This window comes from Triticum aestivum, chromosome 5A, assembly GCF_018294505.1.
Source record: "Triticum aestivum cultivar Chinese Spring chromosome 5A, IWGSC CS RefSeq v2.1, whole genome shotgun sequence".
NCBI lineage: Eukaryota > Viridiplantae > Streptophyta > Magnoliopsida > Poales > Poaceae > Triticum > Triticum aestivum.
Window position 1 is genome coordinate 149916102 of NC_057806.1, and position 25891 is coordinate 149941992.

A 25891-nucleotide genomic window follows, 5' to 3' on the forward strand; every position below is an offset into this window, starting at 1 on the left:
ATTCCTTGCATCACTTGTAGCCCTCAAGTCCTCAGATATTAATATCATCTTGGGTATGGACTGGATGACAGCTCATCATGCCAAGATTGATTGTTACACAAGATCTGTTCAGCTTACACACCCATCTGGCAAGATAGTCACTGTCTCCACTAGAGTTGCAAAGCGTCAGCTCTATTCTCTTAATGCCAGCCCTCTTCCAGACCTTGAAGATATCCCGGTAGTTCGTGACTTTCTGGATGTTTTTCCAGAGGAACTGCCAGGTGTTCCACCTGACAGAGATGTAGAGTTCGTCATAGATCTTATCCCAGGAACAGCTCCAATCTCTAGGAGACCTTACAAGATGGCACCCTTAGAACTAGCCGAGCTTAAGAAACAACTTGATGAGTCCTTGCAAAAAGGTTTCATCCGTCCTAGTTCTTCTCCTTGGGCTTGCCCCGTCCTCTTCGTCAAGAAGAAGGATGGTACGGACCGGATGGTTGTAGATTATCGTCCCGTTAATTTGGTCACGATAAAGAACAAATATCCGCTCCCCAGGATCAACGATCTGTATGATCAGCTCGCTGGATCCTCAGTCTTCTCCAAGATGGATTTAAGGTTAGGCTACCACCAAATCAAGATCAGAAACGGGGACATTCCCAAGACAGCTTTTGTCACTCGTTATGGCCAGTACGAGTACACCGTCATGTCCTTTGGCCTAACCAACGCCCCAGCCACATTCTCCCGCTTGATGAACTCGATCTTCATGGAGTACTTAGATAAGTTCGTCGTGGTTTACCTCGATGATATTCTTATTTACTCGAAGAACGAGGAAGAGCATGCCGAACATCTTAGACTTGTGTTAGAAAAACTCAGAGAGCACCGCCTTTATGCCAAGTTCTCCAAGTGTGAATTTTGGTTGCCAGAAGTGACCTACCTAGGCCACGTAATTTCTGGTAAGGGCATTGCTGTCAATCCCGAGAGAGTCAAGGCCGTTCTCGATTGGACTCCACCTGAGACCGTTAAACAAGTTAGGAGTTTCCTTGGTCTAGCCAGCTATTGTCGCCGCTTTGTTGAAAACTTCTCCAAAGTAGCCAAACCCCTCACGGAACTTCTCAAGAAAGATAAAAAGTTTGAGTGGTCCCCACAGTGTGAGTACAGTTTTCAGGAACTGAAAAGACGCCTGACTTCTGCTCCCATACTTGTGCCACCGGATTTCACGAAGGACTTTGTTATCTACTGCGACGCCTCACGACAGGGACTAGGTTGCATTCTTATGCAGGATCGTCATGTGATTGCCTATGCATCTCGACAGTTGCATCCACATGAGGATAATTATCCTACACATGATCTAGAGCTTGCAGCCGTAGTCTATGCACTCAAGACCTGGCGACATTACCTCCTTGGTAAACGTTGCGAGATCTACACCGATCACCAGAGTCTCAAGTATATCTTCACCCAACCAGACCTGAACCTTAGGCAAAGACGTTGGTTGGAGTTAATCACAGATTATGATCTAGGGATTACCTACACCCCAGGCAAAGCCAATGTCATGGCTGATGCTCTAAGCCGTAAATCCTATTGCAACAATCTCATGTTGCAGCAAGGCCAACCACTTCTCCATGAGGAATTCTGTAAGCTTAATCTTCACATTGCTCCTCACGGATTCCTTTCTACCTTGGTGGCGAAACCTGATCTTGAAGATCGGATTGTCGCTGCTCAAAAGAAAGACACAGGAATTTCTCGATCAAGAGAAACATTAAGAAGGGAGTTGGTGGATGTTTCTCTATGGATGATCGTGGTGTTGTTTTCTTTGAGAATCGCTTGGTGGTTCCCAAGAATCAACATCTGCGACAATTGATTCTTAAGGAGGCGCATGAATCTCCTCTCACGATTCATCCCGGTAGCACTAAGATGTATCAGGACCTACGCCAGAGGTTCTGGTGGACTAGGATGAAGAGAGAAATCGCTGAGTTCATTGCTAAATGTGACGTTTGTCGTCGCGTTAAGGCAGAGCATCAAAGACCTGCTGGCACCCTTCAGCCTTTAGCCATTCCTGAATGGAAATGGGATAAAGTTGGTATGGACTTCATCACCGGCTTTCCCAGGACCAAGAGAGGGAATAATGCTATCTTCGTAGTCATTGATCGTCTCTCCAAAGTGGCGCACTTCCTACCTGTTCGAGAGAGTATCACTGCTAGTCAGCTCGCTGACTTATATATTTCTCGAATAGTATCACTTCATGGTGTTCCACTAGAGATCAATTCAGACCGTGGCAGTCTTTTCACTTCTCATTTCTGGGAGAGTTTCCAAACTGCCATGGGCACCCATCTTTCCTTCAGTACCGCTTTCCACCCTCAGTCGAGTGGTCAGGTGGAACGGGTCAATCAAATTCTCGAAGACATGCTTAGAGCTTGCGTTATCTCATTCGGTATGGATTGGGAGAAATGCCTTCCTTTCGCCGAGTTTGCTTATAACAATAGCTACCAATCCAGTCTCAAGAAAGCTCCTTTTGAGATTCTCTATGGACGAAGATGTCGAACACCTCTGAACTGGTCAGAAACCGGTGAAAGACAATTCTTTGGACCGGACATGATCCAGGAGGCAGAAGAGCAAGTTCGCATCATTCGTGAGAATTTGAAAACAGCCCAGTCTCGTCAGAAAAGCCAGTATGATCGTCATCATAAGGATATGACTTATGAAGTTGGCGACAAAGCTTACCTTCGGGTTACTCCCTTGAAGGGTACCCATCGTTTCGGTATCAAGGGCAAGTTGGCTCCTCATTACATTGGTCCCTTTCGCATTCTCGCTAAACGAGGAGAGGTTGCCTACCAGTTGGAACTACCCCCACATCTTTCTCGAGTTCATGATGTCTTCCACGTCTCTCAACTCAGGCGTTGCTTCTCGGATCCCATCCGCGGAGTGGACCACGAAACGCTTGATCTCCAAGATAACCTCACATACCGAGAGTACCCGGTTCGCATTCTTGATCAAGCAGAGCGTGTCACTCGACGTCAGAACATCAAGTTTCTCAAAGTTCAGTGGTCTCATCATTCCGAGAGAGAAGCTACTTGGGAGCGAGAAGATCGTCTTCGACTGGAGTACCCCGCTTTCTTTCCGTCGACCCCTGAATCTCGGGACGAGATTCTTTCAAGTGGGGGCGAGTTGTCACATCCCTAGTCTGGTATGACCTAGACTAGCTAGTCATTTGTGCATCATGTTTAAATTCCATTTAATTTTGAAATGAGGATTTGTGAAACCCTCAGAATCATCTCTGAAAATGACCCAAATAAAAATTGTTCCAAAAAGGTCCAAGGAAATGTTCATGTTGCTCTCTGAAAATATTGGTCAGAGGTAAAATTCAAACAAATATTTTAGGAGCTCATGGATATTTAATTTTGGCCATTTGGATTAATCCGATAATTATTTGCCTTGGATATATATTGTTATATATATATATATAATATGGTCCAAAAACTATGCCATTTATTAAGGAGCTCTGGAATAATATAGTTAGCTCCTGCAAAAATTGGCATAAGGTAATAAAATGATTTAGTATTTTAATTAAATCAAAACATATGTCAGAAAAATAGAAAAAGAAATAAAAAGGGATACTTACCTGGCGCTTAGCTCCTGTGCTGGCCCAGCACTGTGCGGCCTGGCCGGCCCAGCTGGCCAGCCCAGCCCACCTGGCCCCCTCCTCTGTCGTCTTCCTCCCCGACAGGAGGACGGGCGCGTGCCCGACGCGCGCGCGCTCCGCCGCGCCACGCCACCTCCCTCTCTGCCTGCCTGCCCTCTCCCCTCCTCGTCTGGATGCCCCGGAGACGCCACGCAGCTACCCCGACCTCTCTCGCACTCTCCCTCGCCCTCGTCCTCTCCTCTGTCACCCTCTCTCGCACGCACCGAACGCTGTCATCGCCGCCGTTCGCCGTTGCCGCGGCCACCGCCTCCCCCTCGTCCCTCCGTCGTGTCCACGCGCTCCGCCACTGTGGGCTACGCCTCCTCGACGAGACGCACGGCGCCGGACGCCCTGGAACGCCGCCATCGCCATCGTCTTCACCTCCGGCCGCCGCAGATCGCCATCGCCGCCTCGTCGTCTCCAGCGCGTCCCCGGCCACAACGAGCAGCCTGCAAGTCCTCTGTGAGCCCTGCTTCTTCTCCCCTCTCTTCCCTGGTCGCGCTCGCCCTCTGGCTGTCGTTCCCACCATGGCCGAACCTTCGCCGCCGCCGAGCTCGCCGTCGACGCAGCTCCGGTGACCATTTGGTCACCCCGGCGAGTCCAACAAGCTCGTAGGGCCACGTAGAGCATCCCTAGTGCTTTGCTTCTCCCGTTTTCGCGCTCCAAACGCGCTCTCGTGCACGACCGAACTCCGGCAGCCGCAGCCGAGCTCGCCGCCGTCGACTCCGGCCACCCCAGGCCCAGCCACGGCCACCGCCCGACGCGCCATCGAGCTGGCTCTCCAACGCGCCTAGCCGCGCGCCATTTGGAGCACCACAGAGGAAACCCGGGGCACAAGTACGCCGCGGATCTCGCCGGCGACTAACCGCCGGCGGGTTTGACTTGTTTGACCTGGGGTTTGACCCCCCAGGGTCGCTGACTAGTGGGGCCAGGCCCTGCTAATTTTAGTTAAATATTAACTAAACCTAATTAGCCACTAACACTGACCAGTGGGCCCCGACCCCCCCTAATCCTTTAATTAAGCAAATAACCCCCTGTTAACTAACTATGACACTGACGTGTGGACCCCACACGTCAGGTTTGACCCAGTCAGCCGCAGTTGACTTGCTGACGTCATGCTTACTCAATGCTGACGCAATTATTTATTTTCTGGAATTATTTTAATTCAGGAAATTCCAGAAAATAATTTAAACTTCAAAAATTCATAGAAATTCAACCGTAGCTCAGATTGAAATAATTTATATATGAAAAATTATCAGAAAAATGCAACCTTTCCATCTGTACTAGTTTCATGCATGACAAACCAACTTATACATGCTGAATATGAGTAAACACATTATGGCATATTAAGAGACTTAATTTAGAATTGCATTTGAGCTTATGGTTCAAATGGACTTCAAACCAAATGAGTACTAGTTGCATTAGCTCAAACAGCATCACATCTTCATGCCATGTTCATGCATCATATTGTTGCATATGTTTGTGTATTGATTGCCGACACTGTTCCTTCTCGATAGGTCCTGCTCCGGAGTCCGTTCCAGAGTGCCTGTCTATGAAGCAGTGCCTCCCTTGTTGATCTACCAGGCAAGCAAACCCCCTTGTTCATTCCGATAAAATCCTACTCTCTCGCCCCTGCTCTCAGTTATTGCATTAGGACAACAACGATTCATCTGCTACTTTGTGCTGCGGTAGTTGAACCCATTCCTCTGCATGACCTGTCATTGCCACAGTAAATAGTTGAAACCCACTAGCATGTGTAGGAGTTGATTGAGCCATGTTGTGTTCCTACCATGCTATGCCTGCTATTGCTTAGAGTGTGTCAGGTCTGATTCATTGGGAATGAATTGGAGTGTTATGATATGTTCTGATGCTGAGAGTGAAGTGTGTGAACACGATTTAGTAAAGGTAGCGGTGAGAGGCCATGTAGGAGTACATGGTGGGTTGTCTCATTGGAACCGTCCTTAAGCACTGAGTTCTATGTATGTTGTCCAATGACTCGATACTACCACACATTGGGTTCCGGTAACTCGACCCCTCTCGGCTTATTAACCAACTTGATCTCTGTCCAGGAGTCGCAACTAGTTTCTGGTGTTTGTAGGTAGTGCTATTATTCTACCAAGTGGCACCCGGCAGGGTGGGCTTGGGACAGACTAGGCACAGGTGGCACGGTGTACCAAGTGGCACCCGGATGGTGGGCTTGGGAACCCTGCTCACATCGTTTGGGGCCGTGAGCGACACCCCGGCCGGATCTCCTTACGGATGGAACCCGAATAGGCGATAAACCTGGGCTAGAGTCTTGTGTGGTTAGTCAGGTCGTGGCCGACACCCTCGCCAGGCTTCCGCTTGAAGGTTGCCGAGATACATGAGTGTGCATGGCGGTAAGTGGCGAGAGCGTGTGTGAAGAAGTACACCCCTGCAGGGTTAACATGATCTATTCGAATAGCCGGGTCCGCGGTTATGGACTTCTTGGATGCTTACATGGTACATAGACAACTTGAAGTGGATACTCTAAAATGCTCAAGACAAGTGTGAGTGCTATGGATGGCCTTCTCGTAGGGAGACGGGGATGAATCCATAGTAGTGTATTGTGTGGTGATTAGTGGACTCGTGTGCGCCATATCACCTCAAAGAAGTTCTGGTAGTCGTAGAACAGGTTAGCCACAGAGTCAAAGCTGGCTTGCTGCAACTAAACTCCACATTACTCTCTTGATACAAATGCATGTATGATAGGATCTGATGTAAGTCTTGCTGAGTACCTTTGTACTCATGTTGCTTTATTTATGTTTTTGCAGCGGAGACTTCGGTCTTACTAGTGTTCTCATGGACTTCGACGAGTAGCTTGTACCTCAGCTACGATCTTGATCGGACGTTGTAGATAGTCAGGCTTTCAGCCTTTTTCATTTATAGATGTCTGTACTCAGACATGTAATGCTTCCGTTTGTTGCTTGATTGCTCTGAATGTTGGGTCATGTGACCCCTGTTTGTAATAAATGCTATGATGGCTCTTCTGAGCCTTTATCTATATGAGTTGTTGAGTTATGCTGTGATGCCATGTTGTACAGCACATACTTGCATGTTATGCGTACGTGTAATGTGTATTGCTATGTGTGGGATCTGACTATCTAGTTGTTTATCCTTAGTAGTCTCTCTTACCGGGAAATGTCTCCTAGTGCTTCCACTGAGCCCTGGTAGCTTGCTACTGCTCCGGAACACTTAGGCTGGCCGGCATGTGTCCTTCTTCGTTCCTGTGTCTGTCCCTTCGGGGAAATGTCACGCGATGAATACCGGAGTCCTGTTAGCCCGCTACAGCCCGGTTCACCGGAGTCCTGTTAGCCCAGTGCTACAGCCTGGATTCACTCGCTGATGACCGACACGTTCGATGCTGGGTCATGGATGCCTGTCCCTGTAAGTTAGTGCCACTTTGGGTTTACGACTAGCCATGTCAGCCCGGGCTCCTTATCATATGGATGCTAGCGACACTGTCATATACGTGTGCCAAAAGGCGCAAACGGTCACGGGCAAAGGTAAGGCGACACCCGTGGGGATACCGCGCGTGAGGCCGCAAAGTGATATGAGGTGTTACATGCTAGATCGATGTGGCATTGAGTCGGGGTCCTGACACAAAGAAATATAATAATAACCATTTTATTATTGCCTCTAGGGCATATTTCCAATAGCTTTGAGGTTGTCACGAATGACTTTGCACATTTCCCCTGCCTCTGTGATCAAGCCATTTCCAAGAAGTTGGCGTTCACCAGTCTCTGACCAGTTGAGAGGAGTACGGCACTTCCTGCCATAGGGAATTTCAAATGGGGACTTGCCCGAACTCGCTTGGAAGTTGTTGTTGTAGGAGAACTCGGCATATGGAAGACAATCTTCCCACTTTGTACCGAAAGAGATAATGCAAGCCCTGAGCATATCTTCCAGAATCTGGTTGACACGCTCGACTTGACCGCTAGTTTGAGGATGAAAAGCTGTGCTGAAACGGATGTTGGTGCCCATGGCCTTCTGAAAAGAATCCCAAAACTTGGAGGTAAAGATGTTGCCACGATCTGAAGAAATCAACCGCGGAATGCCGTGAAGAGAGACAATCCGAGAGGTATAAAGCACTGCCAATTGAGCTGCTATGATAAACTCTTTGATAGGTAGAAAGTGAGCCACTTTAGTGAGTGTGTCGATGACAACGAATATAGCATCATTGCCACGCTTGGACTTTGGAAAACCCGTCACGAAGTCCATCTCAATGTGGTCAAACTTCCATTCTGGAATGGCAAGAGGTTGGAGGAGACTAGCTGGTCGTTGGTGTTCTGCCTTCACTCTTTTGCAGACATCACATTCATTCACGAACTGAGCAATCTCGCGCTTCATTCGAGTCCACCAATACGCCTGCTTGAGGTCCTGGTACATCTTCATACTTCCAGGGTGGATAGAGAGGAGTGAATTGTGAGCCTCGTTCATAATGACTTTACGAAGGTCACCTTTAGGCACAACGATGCGATCCTCGAAGAAGAGAGTATCCTTGTCATCAAGGCGATAGCACTTGTACTTGGATTGAGTCTTGGAAATCCCAATCTTCACCTTCTTCACCATAGCATCAAGAAGTTGAGCCTCACAAATCTGATCTTCCAAAGTAGGAGAGACTTGAAGGTTGGCGAGGAAACCTTGAGGAACGACTTGCAGATTGAGTTTGCGGAAAGCTTCACAAAGCTCGGGTTGGTAAGGCTTGAGAATCAGACTGTTGAAGTAAGCCTTCCTGCTCAATGCGTCAGCAATTACATTGGCCTTTCCTGGAGTATATTCGATGCTCGGATTATACTCTTGAATCATTTCCACCCAACGAGTCTACCTAAGGTTGAGATTAGGCTGAGTGAAGATGTACTTGAGACTCTTGTGGTCAGTGAAGATGTCCACTTTTCTCCCCAATAAGAGATGTCTCCAAGTCAAAAGAGCATGCACAACTGCCGCCAACTCGAGGTCATGAGTGGGGTAGTTCCTCTCGTTGGGCTTCAACTGGCGAGAGGTATAAGCCACAACTTTCTTATCTTGCATCAACACTACACCAAGACCTTGAAGAGAGGCATCGCAGAAGACCGCGAACGGTTTGGATTCATCCGGAGGAGTCAGAACTGGAGCAGTGACTAATTTCTCTTTCAGGGTGTTGAAAGCGATGTCACATTCAGGAGATCAAACGTACTTAACGTGCTTCTGGAGAAGGTTGGAAAGCGGCTTCGCGATCTTTGAAAAGTTCTCAACGAACCTTCGACAGTAGCTTGCGAGACCAAGGAAGCTGTGGAGTTGCTTCACGTTCTGAGGTGGTTCCCAATTCACAATTGCAGACACCTTCTCAGGACTCACCACTATGCCCTTGGCAGAGATGATATGCCCAATATTGAGAACCTCATCGAGCCAAAACTCGCACTTTGAGAACTTGGCGTAGAACTGATGTTCCCTGAGCTTATCGAGCACCAAACGCAAGTGCTTGGCATGATCTTCCTTTTTCTTCGAAAACACCAGAATGTCGTCGAGATAGACCAAAACGAAGTCATTTGTGTAGGCGTTGAAGATGAAGTTCATCATGCGAGAGAAAGTTGGCGGAGCGTTGACGAGGCCAAAAGACATGACAGTGTATTCATATGAACCATAGCTTGTTCTGAACACCGTCTTGGGGATATCTTGTTCACGAATTCGGATCTAGTGATAGCCCATACGGAGATCAAGATTGGAGAATACTTGAGCACCTTTGAGTTGTTCAAACAGCTCGTTGATGTTGGGAAGTGGGTACTTGTTCTTTATAGTCTTCTTGTTCAATGGACGGTAGTCAACACAAAGTTGGTCTGTTCCATCCTTCATCACAAAAAGAACTCCACAACCCCATGAGAAGAACTAGGTCGGATGAGATCCATTCGCTCTTGAATATCGAGTTGCTTCTTCAGCTCCTTCAACTCTTCAGGTCCAAGCTTGTAAGGACGTTTGCAAACAAGTTCCGTGCCAGGCTCAAGATCGATAACGAATTCAACTGGCCAGTGCGGAGGCATTCCTGGAAGCTCTTCTGGAAAGACGTCTTGATATTCGCAAATGACTGGAATTTGAGAGATGGCATACAGTTCACCCTTCTCATTGAGAGAAAACAGACGGATGGTATCGTCATTAGCGGCAAAGACAATTACATCCTCAAACAAATGAGTCAATTGAATCTTCCTGGCAGCACAATCAAGCTGAGCCTTGTGCTTAGAAAGTCAATCCATTCCAAGAATAAGATCAATATCCGAGTTACCAAGGACCACTGGAGAGGATAGAAACTTGTAGTCGCCCAACGTGATAGTAACATCCGGGGCCATCGCGCTTGCATTCATGAATTTACCCGGAGAAACAATGGATAACTGCCTAGGCAATTCTTTTAAAGGCAACTCATGCTTAGAAACAAATGGTCTCGAGATGAAACAATGCGATGCACCAGTGTCAAAAAGAACTTTTGCAGGAATATCATTAACAGGAAGGTTACCCATGATGACATCTGATGAGTCCTCTGCCTGAGCTGCATTCATCAAGTTGACCTTTGCAGACTTGGCGTTATGCTTGACCACAACTGTACTTGCAGATCTCACATGAGGAGGAGGAGGGAGACGCCTTTGATTGAAGCATTTGTTGGCATAGTGGCCCTTCTGTTGGCACTTGTTGCACGTGACCTCTGAAAGCGGACGGTGATACGGAGCACTTAATCTTGGAGCTTGAGACGAAGTCTTGTTCTGAAAGCCAGGGTTGGGTGGGTGGGAAGATCCACTGCGACCTTTGCTCTTCTGCTGATAAGGCTGACGGAACGGAGGAGGAGGAAGCCAATACTTCTGCTGCTTAGCCACTTGAGTTGAGGAAGAAGGAGTTGCATCTCTGACTCGTTTCTTGGAAGCATCGCACTTCAGTTGAGGAGTCTCTTGCTTCATTGCCATGTTGTAAAACTCATCGTACCTCTTGGGCTCAAAGAGAACAAGAGCTAGCTGGATTTCTTCTCTGAGACCACCCCTAAACTAGTATATCATGCTCTTCTCGTCAGGGACGTCCTGCTTAGCAAAACGGGCGAGCTTCTGAAACATCTTGTTGTACTCGTAAACAGACATAGAGCCTTGCTTCAGGTTGCGGAATTCCTCACGCTTGCTTTCAACCACGCTCTGAGGAATATGATGAGCTTTGAAGTCTTGACGGAATTCATCCCAGGTAATCACACGGCCTCCTCTGGAATCTTTGTACTACTGAAACCATTCTGCAGCTTGGTCTTTGAGTTGGAAGGAAGCGAACTTGACAAAGTCCTCAGGCCTGACGTTACTGCACTCGAAATGCTTGCATATGTCCACGAGCCAATCATCAGCGTCTGTTTCCTCAACACAATTGCTGAAGGTCTTTGGCTGGTTAGCAAGGAACTGGTTGAGTGTAGCAAAGTGATTCTGATTGTTGCCATGACCCTGGTCCCCTTGGTTGCGCTCTTGAAGAAGTTGCATGATCAGCTGCGTGTTTGCATTGGTAGCGGCCATCACAGCTTGCCATGCCTCCGGAGGTGGAGGTGGTGGTGGCGGATCAGGATTCGGAGTTGTGCGCGTTGGAGGAGCCATCCTGAACAGATTGACATCCATTAGCGCATAGATAGACAAATATTGAAGCTGAATCAAATGGGTTGAAATTGCAATATATAGTCTTCACATCCGAACAAAATGAACGAATGCATTCCAATTGAAATGGTCACATATCCATAATTGGAGAAGCCACTTAGAATTGAGGTAGAAGAAAAACAACAAGGTACGGAACAAGAACGAATACTCGGTAAGGATCACCCAATCTCAAACCAAATATCCGTGGAAGAAGAAGTAGAGCTACAAGAATTCCCACCTATGAAACTCCCGAACCTTTCCGGTTATGCAATCAGGTGTTGGGGATACAGGGGAAGCATAATATCTCACCCGAATCTAGAAAATCCTACATCCAGCTGTATCCATCCTTCAACACATAACCGAGAAAAACTTCGGAAATCATTTACCTCAACCTTCGAAAAGCATCCGTTATACAAATTATGGCAATACTCCCGAACTCCCGCCCCAGTACTAGGTGGCGTCGAGGTTATCTCACCAACAACTTCATAAAAGATATTTTCGATGTCGGCGAAACTCAGGTATTCTAGAATCTCAACGATAAAATTAGGACGACAACAACTCGGAGCTCAACTCCCCGGGACACTGCCACAACCCCTAAATGACAGGAGGCACCAAGAATAATGTTCTCGTCACAAATCGATCGGAATGATTCCAAGATACCCGTGTGATCCTAAATTTTTTTAGTGAAATTTGAGAAGAGAAGAGTCAAAACTCTATGTCAGGATGCCTTACGAGAGCGATGAAGGGACTGGGGAGTAAAAAGAATTCCTAACTCTCCGATATATATATATATATATATATATATATATATATATATATATATATAATCCTAAATGACTCAAAACATTTTTCTAGACTCAACAATGCCAATGATTCGATCAATAAGGGGCTCCTAAGGTCGGGGAAGGCTCTGATTACCAACTTGTAACGCCCTCGATGAGACTATATCTCCTACGTGTCGAAGCACGACTTAGAGGCGTAACCGCATTGATAGCAATGTTGCAAGTAAGGTAATCTTCACAACAACCCATGTAATATATAAAACGGGAAATGATACATAGTTGGCTTACACTCGCCATGTCACACAAATACATGAATAACATTACAATCATCCAATACACTCATGGTCCGTCTATGATACCAAAATAAAGATCAACCCCAACATGCGACAAAGTCCCCGATCGCCCCAACTGGGCACCACTACTGATCATCTGGGAAAGACACATAGTAACGACGAGAGTCTTCATCGAACTCCCACTTGAGCACAAGCGCATCGCTTGGAACGGTATCATCGGTCCTTGCATCTTGTTTTGGAAGTAAACTGTGAGTCACGGGGACTCAACAATCTCGCACCCTCGCGATCAAGACTATTTAAGCTTATAGGTAAGGCAAGGTAATATGTGGAGCTGCAGCAAGCGACTAGCATATATGGTGGCTAACCTGTTCGCAAAAGAGAGCGAGAAGAGAAGGCAAAGCACGAACGAAGAACTATGATCAAGAAGTGATCCTAGAACAACCTACGCCAAGCATTACTCCAACACCGTGTTCACTTCTCGGACTCCGCCGAGAAGAGACCATCACGGTTACACACGCGGTTGATTCTTTTTAATTAAGTTAAGTTTCATGCTATCTACAACCGAACATTAACAAATTCCCATCTGCCCATAACCGCGGGCACCACTTTCGAAAGTTCAAATCCCTACAGGGGAGTCCCATCTTAGCCCATCACAAGCTCTCACGGTCAACGAAGGATATTCCTTCTAGCGGGAAGACCCGATCAAACTCGGAATCCCGGTTACAAGACATCCTCGACAATGGTAAAACAAGTCCAGCAACACCGCCCGAATGTGCCGACAAATCCTGATAGGAGCCGCACATATCTCGTTCTCATGGCACACTCAGATGAGCCAGACATGGGTAGGCCAGCCCAGAGTTGCCCCTAGTAGCCCCGGACATCGCTCAGTTGGACCAACACTTAGAGAAGCACTGGCCCGGGGGGTTAAAATAAAGATGACCCTTGAGTCCGCGAAACCCAAGGGAAAAAGTCTAGGTGGCAAATGGTAAAACCAATGTTGGGTATTGCTTGAAGAGTTTTATTCAAGGCAAACTGTTAAGGGGTTCCCATTATAACCCAACCGCGTAAGGAACGCAAAATCCGGGAACATAACACCGATATGACGGAAACTAGGGCGGCAAGAGTGGAACAAAACACTAGGCAAAAGGCCGAGCCTTCCACCCTTTACCAAGTATGTAGATGCATTAAGATAACAAGATAATAAAGTGATATCCCAACAATAAACAATGTTCCAACAGGGAACTATCTCCAATCTTCACCTGCAACTAGCAACGCTATAAGAGGGGCTGAGCAAAGCGGTAACATAGCCAATCAATGGTTTGCTAGGACATGGTGGGTTAGAGGTTTGACATGGCAATTTGGGAGGCATGATAAGCAAGTGGTAGGTATCGTAGCATAGGCATAGCAAAAGAGCGAGCATCTAGCAAGCAAAGATAGAAGTGATTTCGAGGGTATGATCATCTTGCCTGCAAAGTTGTCAGAGTTGACTTGATCCTCGTAAGCAAACTCAACGGGCTCCTCATTCGTGAACTCGTCTCCCGACCCTATCCAAACAAGACAAACATGCAAAAGGAACACAATCAACCACGTGCAATGCTCAAACAATATGATGCAAACATGGTATGCTATGCGGGATGCAGTATGTGATGCATATGCAAGATTTGACAAGGAATGATTGAACCTGGCCTCAACTTGGAAATCCAAGAGTTTCACTGGAAAGGTGAGGTGATTTCGGTTGAAATCGATATAAAGATCACCGGAATCGGATGCACGGTTTGGAAATGGCAAGCAAAACAAATATGGCACCGGTCTACGATAATCAGCAAGAAGCCATCTAAATGATGAAGATTAATATGCTACAGCACTCCAACATGACAACAAAATACATGGCAGGGACCCACTCATGATGCTTGACAAAAGATGAACACTGAGCTACGGCCAATTCATCCATTAACAGGTTCAAACAAGCATGGCAAAAATGCAAATGATAACAGGTTTCAGACTTAGTGAAATTAACACAAGTCTGGAATTTATCATCAGGAAGCACACTTTGGATCATGAAAACTACATGCTACAGGATCTTAACATGGCAAAGCAGGGCATGTCATGAAGCTACTCAAAGCACTTAACAAAAGTCCCTTAGTGACCTTGAGGCAAAAGGGATCAGAAAATACAATTGCAAGCATGTGAACTTGGCAAAAACATAAACAGATCTCAGACTTAGTGAAAAACTGGAGCATGCAAATCAGTTAACGAGTAGGCATGTTCACGAGCTCGATGCACTCACTACAGAGTATGGCATGACAAACTAAGCATACACCCATCAAGAATACATGATTGAGAAGCTAGACATGGCAAGAACAACAACATAGCATGCACGGATCAATAGCAACATCCTCGGCAAAATCGCTAACAAGTCAATAATTTGCCAGGATTCACGAAATAGCAGAAGTAGAGCTTGATTGACTCAAGCTAGGTTGCTCCATAAATGCAAACAAAGACATGGATGAATGGAGAACCACAATGTTAACAAATCATCCTTACTGATCATCCTCAAAAGAGGCACGGATCCCTAGGAAACAACATGAACATATGGCATAACGATAAAATCAGGACAAGGACTTGGATAAATTCTGAGTCCTTGAAAATAGCACTACCGATTACGCTACTTTGCAAGCTTGTTCTAGTCACCACACATATCACAAAAATACATGGTACGCACCTCTGTAAAGATGGCATGGCATATAACAAAACTCATGTAGAGCTCAGGAGCATATCATGCACACATTAAACATGGCAAAAATGACAAATATCTATTTGATGAAACAGATCTGCCAAGTTTATCACATAGCCCTCTTCCAACAGCATTTCGGGCATCAGGATGAGCTCAAATAAAAATCATGCAATTAGATGAAATGAGGTACTCGTTGAGACAAACATTTTGATTTGCTACACGCACAAATCGGAGCTACGGATGCGGAGATACGACATGATGAACTATGCATAAAATTAAGGTTTCGGGGACAAAAGTCCACCGGATCTGGATCCAGATCTGAGGCGGTTACTGTAGCGGTGCGCCTCCGGAGGTTCGCCGGAACTCGAAGAACTCGCTGGAGCGAGCGGGGCCGGCCGGAGAGGAAGAAGGAGAGCCCGGGCGGAGGAGGCTCGCCGGCGAGGGGCTCCGTGCGGTGGCCGGCGCGGGCGGCACGATGGAGCTCCGTGCGGCGGCGGGGCGGACGCGGCGGCGTTCGCTGGCGCGGGGCGGCGGCCGGAGCGGGGGCTCGCCGGCGCGGGCGATGTGGTGGAGGAGAAGGGGCGGCGCGGTCGGGCGACGTCCCTTGGGCGCGGCGGCAATGGGATCGGGCCGCGGGGGCCCAGATCGGGCTCTGCGGGCCTCGGCGGCGGCGGGCGGCGGTCGCCACATGGCAGGCGCGGGTTGGTGCGGAGGCGGCGGCGGACGCGTCCGGTCTGCTCCGGACGTGTCCGGCGGCGTGGGGAGCGGAAATTTAGGGTTTTGGGGAGGAAGAGATCCGAAAATTTAGGGGGGATGCCTTTATATAGAGGTAGAGGGAGCTAGGAAGCTCCAAATGGAGTGCGGTTTTCGGCCACACAATCGTGATCGAACGCTCTAGATGATGTGAGAGGTTTAAGTGGGTTTTGGGCCAGTTTGGAGAGGTGTTGGGCAGCAACACACATGAGGCCTTTTCGGTCCCTCGGTTAACCGTTGGAGTATCAAACGAAGTCCAAATGGTACGAAACTTGACGGGCGGTCTACCGGTAGTAAACCAAGGCCGCATGACAAGTCTCAGTCCAATCCATAAATGTTTAACCCGCACACACGAAAAGATGTAGAAAGGGGCAACGGAGGAGATAGGACCGCCGGAATGCAAAACGAACAACGGGGAAAATGCTCGGATGCATGAGACGAACACGTATGCAAATGCAATGCACATGATGACATGATATGAGATGCATGACACAGACAACAACACATGGAGGCAAAAACCCGAACCCGAGTTAAATAAAATAACTCAGGCCGGAAACGGCAAGAGTTGGACTACAGATAAGGTAAATTACATCCGGGGTGTTACATCGGCACTATCCGGAGTGTTATTATCTTCTGTGCCGATAACACAACTTTTGCTTTGGCGGGACTTAGAGCGGCACCGCTGACGTCGGCGCTTGGGTTACTTCTTCGAGGGGTCATCCTCCGCTATCTCGTCGCCATTGCCTTCGTTGGGTGTATTCACCATGTATATGTCATATGACGGGGTGGCTTTCTAGTGCCCTATAGGTGCTGATTCATGGTTGTCTCCTACATCGTCGTCCATACCGTCGATGTCTTCGGAGTCAAAGTCGAGCATGTCGGTTAAATCATCGACAGTGGCTACGAAGTGGGTGGTGGGTGGGCGTCGAATTTCTTCGTCGTCCGCATCCCAATCCTGTTGGCCATAATCATGCCAGGGCTCTCCTGACAAAGAGAGAGACCTTAGTGAATTCAGAATGTCACCGAAGGGCGAGTGCTGAAAGATGTCCGCGGCAGTGAATTCCATGATCGGCGCCCAATCGGATTCGATTGGTAGGGGCGCGGATGGTTCGGAGTCTAGAAAAGAGTCCGGCACCTTGGAGTCACGGGCTTCGCAGAGGGTTAGGCTAGTGTTCGGCTCGATTGCCGTTGTGACTGCAGCCCCTGAGGCGGTGCCTAAGCACCCGTCCTCGACCGGCGTAGTTGGCTCCGAACTAAGGGTCGGAGCTGATGCGGGCGCGGCCTCTGGGGTACTGTTCGGCGGCAGAGCTGGGTCATACCCATAGCGATAGTGCGGCGCGCCCGGCTGTGGCTTGAATCCGTCGAAGATCAAGTCTCCGTGTATGTCGGTCGTGTAGTTCAAACTTCCAAATCTGACCTGGTGGCAAGGGGCGTAGCTTTCAATCTGCTCCAGATGGCCAAGTGAATTAGCCCGCAGTGCAAAGCCGCCGAATACGAAGATCTGTCCGGGGAGAAAAGTCTCACCCTGGACTGCATCACCATCGATGATAGTAGTAGCCATCAATCCTAACGGCGACGACACAGAGGAACTCTCAATGAAAGCACCAATGTCGGTGTCAAAACCGGCGGATCTCGGGTAGGGGGTCCCGAACTGTGCGTCTAGGCCGGATGGTAATAGATGGCACGAGACACGATGTTTTACCCAGGTTCGGGCCCTCTTGATGGAGGTAAAACCCTACGTCCTGCTTGATTAATATTGATGATATGTGTAGTACAAGAGTAGATCTACCACGAGATCAGAGAGGCTAAACCCTAGAAGCTAGCCTATGGTATGATTGTATGTTATGGTTGTTGTCCTACGGACTAAAACCCTTCGGTTTATATAGACACCGGAGAGGGTTAGGGTTACACAAGGTCGGTTACAAAGGAGGAGATATCCATATTCGTATCGCCTAGCTTGCCTTCCACGCCAAGTAGAGTCCCATCCGGACACGAGACAAAGTCTTCAATCTTGTATCTTCATAGTCTAACAGTCCGACCAATGGAGATAGTCCGGCTGTCCGGAGACCCCCTAATGCAGGACTCTCTCAGGGCCTTTTCCGGAGCTCCTCCGGAGGGGGCATTGATCACGGGGGCCTCTACATCAACTCCATATATAGCCCCTCCGATGATGTGTGAGTAGTTTACCTCCGACCTTCGGGTCCATAGCTAGTAGCTAGATGGCTTCTTCTCTCTCTTTGGATCTCAATACAAAGTTCTCCTCGATTCTCTTGGAGATCTATTCGATGTAATCTTCTTTTGCGGTGTGTTTGTCGAGATCCGATGAATTGTGGGTTTATGATCAAGTTTATCTATGAACAATATTTGAATCTTTTATGAATTCTTTTATGTATGATTGGTTTATCTTTGCAAGTCTCTTCGAATTATCAGTTTGGTTTGGCCTGCTAGATAGATCTTTCTTGTAATGGGAGAAGTGCTTAGGTTTGGGTTCAATCTTGCGGTGCTCGATCCCAGTGACAAAAAGGGAAACGACACGTATTGTATTGTTTCCATCGAGGATAAAAAGATGGGATTTATATCATATTGCATGAGTTTATCCCTCTACATCATGTCATCTTAATTAAGGCATTACTCTGTTCTTATGAACTTAATACTCTAGATGCATGCTAGATAGCGGTCGATGTGTGGAGTAATAGTAGTAGATGCAGGCAGGAGTCGGTCTACTTGTCACGGACGTGATGCCTATATACATGATCATACCTAGAAATTCTCATAATTATTCGCTTTTCTATCAATTGCTCAATAGTAATTTGTTCACCCACCGTAATACTTATGCTATCTTGAGAGAAGCCACTAGTGAAATCTATGTCCCCCAGGTCTATTCTCCATCATACAAGTTTCCAATCTATTTTATTTTGCAATATTTACTTTCAATCTATATCATAAAATTACCAAAAATATTTATCTTATTATTATCATCTCTATCAGATCTCACTCTTGCAAGTGGCCGTGAAGGGATTGACAACCCCTTTATCGCGTTGGTTGCGAGGTTCTTATTTGTTTGTGTAGGTACGAGGTGACTCGCGCATGGTCTCCTACTGGATTAATACCTTGGTTCTCAAAAACTGAGGGAAATACTTACGCTGCTTTGCTGCATCACCCTTTCCTCTTCAAGGGAAAAACCAACGCATGCTCAAGAGGTAACACGGGGTAACCGTGAGTTGATGTGAAAGTCGAGCAGGCCCCGAGAGCACCAGCAAGTTAATTACGCGGCACGGCCGGGCATTCTGGGCCCTTGTCATAAGTCCACGAGACGGGGCGATGGGGTCACATCGATCGTGAGTCTCTGCTCGTTTCCGCAAGCTAATAATACACTATGGTTTGGGTATTTGTTTTGAGTTGGCCTTCGGTCTTTACGCACTAACCACCACGCGAGAATAGTTATGGGCCTCGATGACATAGTATCAGCCGAAGCTTTGTCAGACATCCAGTTTAGCATTGCGGCACGGCTGGGCCGACACAACAGAGGTGGTGCCTGGTCTGCCCTGCTCACAATGACCTGGAGTACAATGGGCGATGGGCCCAGACCCGAAGTGCTTAGGATGCAGACTGGCAGGGACCTCTCTGTTGAGCCTAGGTAGGGCTATGACATGTTGATTTTCCAAGGCCGGGCATTGACCCAGAAAAGTGTGTCTGGCCAGAGTAATCAAGCGTGTTGGTAAACGTCGTGCACCCCTGCAGGGAAGATTATCTATTAATAGCCGTGTCCACGGTAAGAGACGTTCAGACTTATATCCTGATCTATTACAACTAGAAATGGATACTTGAGATATGTGGCTCCGGAATTGCTTTCTCGTAGGGAGTTGAGGAAAGATCTTTGGGTGTTAATGTTACAAAATGTTTGTTAATATAAACTGCTATTCTTTACTCTTCTACATGCTGCAAGATGCTGGGAGCTGCTTGAAGATGCTAGTCTTCGATAGGCTAGGCTTTTCCCCTCTATTCTGGCATTCTGCAGTTCAGTCCACATATACAACCCCTCCTTTTGATAACAATGCATACTTAGTTTAGATCTGATGCTTGCGAGTACTTTGGATGAGTACTCACGGTTGCTTTGCTCCCCCCTTTCCTCCTTCTTTCTTCTTTCCGGTTGTTGCAACCAGTTGGTGGATCCCTGGAGCCATATGCCACCGCCGACGGATACTACTACATGGAGGCCGCCAAAGACCACGAGTAGTTAGGAGGTCCCGGGCAGGAGGCCTTGCCTCTTCGATCGTTGTTGCTTTTGTGTTGGCCTTCTTAAGGCAGTCTTATTTAACTTATGTATGTACTCAGATATTGTTGCTTCTGCTAACGCTGTGTATCGAGCTTGTGTATTCGAGCCCTCGAGGCCCCTGGCTTGAAATATGAAGTTTGTATTTTTTTTCATTTGTGTCTAGAGTTGTGTTGTGATATCTTCCCGTGAGTCCTTGATCTTGATCGTACACATTTGCGTGTATGATTTGTGTACTATTGAATCTGGGGCGCCACAAGTTGGTATCAGAGCCGACTGCCTATAGGAACCCACTTTACAACTCCTTGGCTGAAGTTGAGTCTAGTCTTTGAAAAATTGTTTTACTAACATGGTTGTGTGGCTTACAGGCGCACGTCGCCTATGGGTTGGTAGTAGGATCTTTTACTCCTCGCCTATACTCTGGGACTCTGATCTCTCTTCTATTCGGGTTAAATGATTTGCTAACTCTAATGATAGGATCTCGCGATCACATCCATCTGGAGATTTGTAATACGCCTTTCTTGAATTGGGAGACAAGATCTGCTTCACATTGTTCATTGACTGCAGGATCCTTTTATCGAGGGAACCCTGCGTCGTCACTTGCAAATCCCTCACTCCAGAGATTTTCCCCGACGTTGATGTAGCCTTTGCTATGTCTCATTGTTGTGTCCCTCCATCGCGAGCATATGTGCTGCCTAGTATGTCTAGGGTGTTTCTCTTTTCCGAATTCCTACGAACAACGTGTAATTGACCCCCACATATGTATTGGTATGTCTTCAATGACTACTTCTTTGTACATATTCCTAGTACCAGTAAGTCTATCTTAATTAATATCATCTACCCCACTAATATGGCACATTCTGATCTTAAAAATACTGCAGCTCATCTTAAAACCAAGGACCCCTGAACCACTCCTGGCTGGTGAATTGCTGATGGTTCGGAGATTTATCAGCGACTTCTTCCTGAATTACTACAATAATCCCACTGGTGATAATGAAGATTTCAGCATGCGTTCTCCTGAAACATTGAGTATGAGTTAGCCGCCAAACATATATATATATACGCATGGATCCATTGTTTTCCATTTGATGAGGTGTTCGTATTTTGTACACTATGATTAATTATGTAATGCATATATGTGTGGACAAATCATTGGAATTTAGCTAACATATGTTCAATTGCAATTGTTGCGAATCTGATGAATGTTCTTCCTGTGGACACTATTTGTTCAATTGAATATTATGGCGAATTTGCTTTTTGCGTGTCGATTCAAAATGGGATATTTTTGTTTATTTGTTCAATTGAATATTGTGGCGAATTTTCTTTTTGCGTGTCGATTCAAAATGGGATATTTTTGTTTATTTGTTCAATTGAATATTGTGGCGAATTTTCTTTTTGCATGCCGATTCAAAATGGGATATTTTTGTTTTAACATAGCAATTATTGCGCACACGGTTCAACTAATGAGTGTGTGCGATCCACATCGGAAAGCATACATCAATCATAGCGGAACCATCGGTGATACACAGCAGATCGCAAACAATTTGCAGCGCTATACGTGTGTGTAGGGTCTCCGGAACCATTTGTGATATCGCGTTATCGCACACGAGAACTCGGAGTAAACCGTGCCCAATGTAAAATACAATCCCAGTCATAATTTTTTTAGGAAACGTGTGGGATCCCAAACGAAAAGCACACTTCACTCTCGCCGCAACCGTTGGTGATACACAACAAATCACAGACGGTCTGCATCACTTCTATGTGTGCAAAGGGGCTCCTAAACCGTTTGTGATAGAACATTACCGTAGATGGTAATTATTGGGAAACGTGTGCGATGGAGTCTTGCATGGCAGATGGGGCACAAATCACACAGTTCATATGTTGGCCCATGTGCCTTACATACTATTTCCCAAATGGCTCATTACGACACACCGTTTGGTTTCACTGCATCCTTAGAAACGATTAATCATCAATCCCACACGTGCGAAAGAATTTAGTGTGTGCTATAACACACACGATTACATTTTGGAAGGCCTCGGGATCATTGCTCCATATCCCCGACGGTTTCTCAGCCGTGTGGGAAGGACCCCCTATTGCCCACACTCACTTGGCGACGGTCCCAAATGTCATCACGGAAAGGGGGTAAAAACCGTTTGTATAGCACCGATGCGTACTAGTGCATGAAGGGATTGACAACCCATTTTTCACATTGTGTGCAAGTGTTTGTTAGTTTGTGCAGGTGCACCTATTGGGGACTTACTTGTACCTCCTACTGGATTGATACCTTGGTTCTTAACTGAGGGAAATACTTATCTCTACTTTGCTGCATCACGCTTTCCTCTTCAAGGGAAAATTCAACGCAAGCTTAAGAAGTAGCAGGAAGAATTTTTGGCGCCGTTGCCAGGGAGGTTCTACATCAAGCCTACCAAGTACCTATCCTAAACTCTCATCTCTTGGACTTACATTATTGGCCATTTGCCTCTCAGTTTCCTCTCCACCACTTCTAGAACATTTTCAAAAAAACATAAAAATATTCGTCTTTTTATTTGCCTTCTTTCGTTCGTCTTTTCCTTTGCTTGTGTGCTAGAGCGCTTGCTTTGAACTTATTATCATGAGTGATTTTGGTATGGCAGAAACAAATGACGGTAAAACTCCTAAAATTGGATGCTCTGCCAATATGGTTGCTAAAACTTTTGTCTGGGGGCAAGGGAATGTTATAGGAAAAGAAACCATCCAAGAGTTCTTTAATTGCGTGGGAACTGTGACTTGTGATGATGTTCCCATGTTTAAAAGAACTAAGACTTATGCAGATGCTATTTCAGCTCTTGTTTTTAAACTTGGGAAAAGATTTATTCACACTCACCCCACCTTGCAAACATTGTTTTATGAGATACTTGTGATAAAGGACCCTAAAGCTAAGAAAATAGCTACCCTTATCCTTATGAATGAGTTTGATCACATAGTGCGGGAAGCTAAGGAGATCTTTGATTTTTATGGTATGAACCATGACAAATCGATAATATAGATCAGATCCTCTACAATAGTGATTATGTTTTAATAACTTTGCTTGGCAATAATCAAATCTTTGATGAGAACCTTACAAAGGCAATTCCTATTTTAGATATGATCCAACAAGTTTTCAACAATGTTAACCAACAATATTCTTGGATAGTAGCTGGTAATCAAAGGGGATATGCCGAGTGGCAACTTGAGAATGCTAAAATTTCTATCGATGATGTGTTTCATGTTATATTTGAAAGGCCTCCTGACAAAAACACTTTCATGGAAATCAAGAACAAAGATGACAATACCTAGATCTATACAATATGCCTAGCTAGGGGCATTAAACAATAACGCTTGTGGGGAAGCAACCCAATTTTATTTTGTGTTTTTGTTTTTGCTTCAGTTCTTTAATAAATACACAATATTACTTCTGTAATAATTGTGTTTGAGTGTTTTAGTTAGTTTTCGTGCCAAGTAAGACCTTTGGGATGATCTATGGCGATAGTTGATTTAATCTTGCTGAAAAACAGAAACTTTTGCACCCAGTAGCAGAATTGTTAAAATTCACTGGAGCGTGATACAATTCTGATTTTTTTTACAAAAGATTGATATACAAATTGCCCTGGCTTTCCTAATTTTTAAGATTTTTTTGAGCTATAGAAGTATATAAAATTTCCAGATTACTACAGAGTGTTCTATTTTTGGCAGATTCTATTTTCATTGTGTTGTTTGCCTATTATGATGAATCTATGGGTAGTATCGGGGGGTATGTGATGTCTACTACACAACTTTATTCTTGTAGACACGTGTTGGGCCTCCAAGAGGAGAGTTTTGTAGGACAGTAACAATTTTCTCTCAAGTGGACGACCTAAGGTTTATCAATCTGTGAGAGGTGTAGGATGAAGGTGGTCTCTCTCAAACGACCCTGCAACCAAATACAAGAAATCTCTTGTGTCCCCAACACACCCAATACAATGGAAAATTGTATAGGTGCACTAGTTCAGCGAAGAGATGGTGATAAAAGTGTAATATGGATGGTAGAAATATATTTTTATAATATGAATAAATAAAAACAGCAAGGTAGTAAATAGTAAACGGGCACAAAAACGGTATTGCAATGCTTGAAAATGAGGCCTAGGGTCCGTACTTCCACTAGTGCAACCTCTCAACAATGCTAACATAGTTGGATCATATGATTATACCTAAAAGTGCAATAAAGAATCACTCCCGAGGTCCTATTAGCAGAGAACAAAAGATAGGAAGTGTTTGTATGGTACGAAACCACCTCAAAGCTATTCTTTCCATTCGATCTATTCAAGAGTTCGTACTAAAATAAGACTAAGCTATTCTTTCCGTTCGATCTGTCCTAGAGTTCGTACTAAAATAACACCAAAGAGAATTCTTATTCATACTACTCAATCCAACACAAGAACTACAAGGAGACCCCAAAGTTTCTATCGGAGAAAAGATAATAAAAGTGTGCATCAACCCCTATGCATAGATTACCCCAATGTCACCTCGGGAATCTGCGAGTTGAGTGCCAAAACATATATCAAGTGAATCAATAGGATATCCCATTGTCACCTCAAGTATTCATACCGCCAGACATACATCATGTGTTCTCATATCTGAACATTCAATCCGACAAGACAAAACTTCTAAGGGTAAAGATTCAATTCATCACAACAAGAGTATAGAGGGAAGAAACATCATATGATCCGAATAGATTAACAAAGCCCATGATATAGATCATGAGAGAGAGAGATTAAACACATAGCTACTGGTACAAACCCTCAGCCCCAAGGATGGACTACTCCCTCCTCATCGTGGTGGCCACTGAGATGATGAAGATGGCCACCGAAGATGATTCCCCCCTCTGGCAGGGTGACGGAACAGGGTCTAGATTGGTCTTCGGTGGCTATAAAGGCCTGCGACGGTGGAACTTCTGATCTAGGATAACCCTGAAGGGTTTCAGAATATTTGGGAATTTATAGTGCAAAGAAGCACTAGTAGAAAAAGGGGGCTTTGGTCCAGGCCGGGTAACCCCATTAGTCCCGGTTCAGTCTAGAACCAGGACCAATGGGTGCATTAGTCCCGGTTCGTGCGGCTAAGGCATTAGTCTCGGTTCACCTGGGCCCTTTAGTCCCAGTTGATGCCACGAACCGGGACTAAAGGGTGCGATGCCCATTAGTCCCGGTTGGTGGCACCAACCGGGACTAAAGGTCTAACCTTTAGTACCGGTTGGTGCCACCAACCGGGACTAATGGCCTTTGAGGCATTAGTATCGGTTCATGGCACGAATCGGTACTAAAGATCCAATTTTCAAACCCCCCCCCCCCCGTGGACCGCCTTTTCAGTTTTAGAAAAAAACAAAAGAAAATGATGGAAATGTCAAAAAAAATAAAATAAAATAAGTTTCCCATGTGATATGTGGTCTAGTTGTTGGGAAAATTTACAAATATGAATTTCGACTTTATTTACAAAATCTCTCTGGAATTTGTAAAATGGGCATAACTTTTGTACACGAACTCGGATTAAAAAGTTTTTTATATGAAAAATCATCTACTCGAAAAGTTACATCCGATGGAGACCGCCTACAGCCTGTTTGCAAATTTGTAGAATCCTCAAATTCCAAAAGGAAAAAAGTTATGCTCAACTTTCAGTTTTTTTTAATTTTCATTAAATCTGGTCAAACTATGGTCAAACTACTTATTCAAGAAGTATTAGTGTTACTAAATAATTATTCAAGAATATTAGTGTT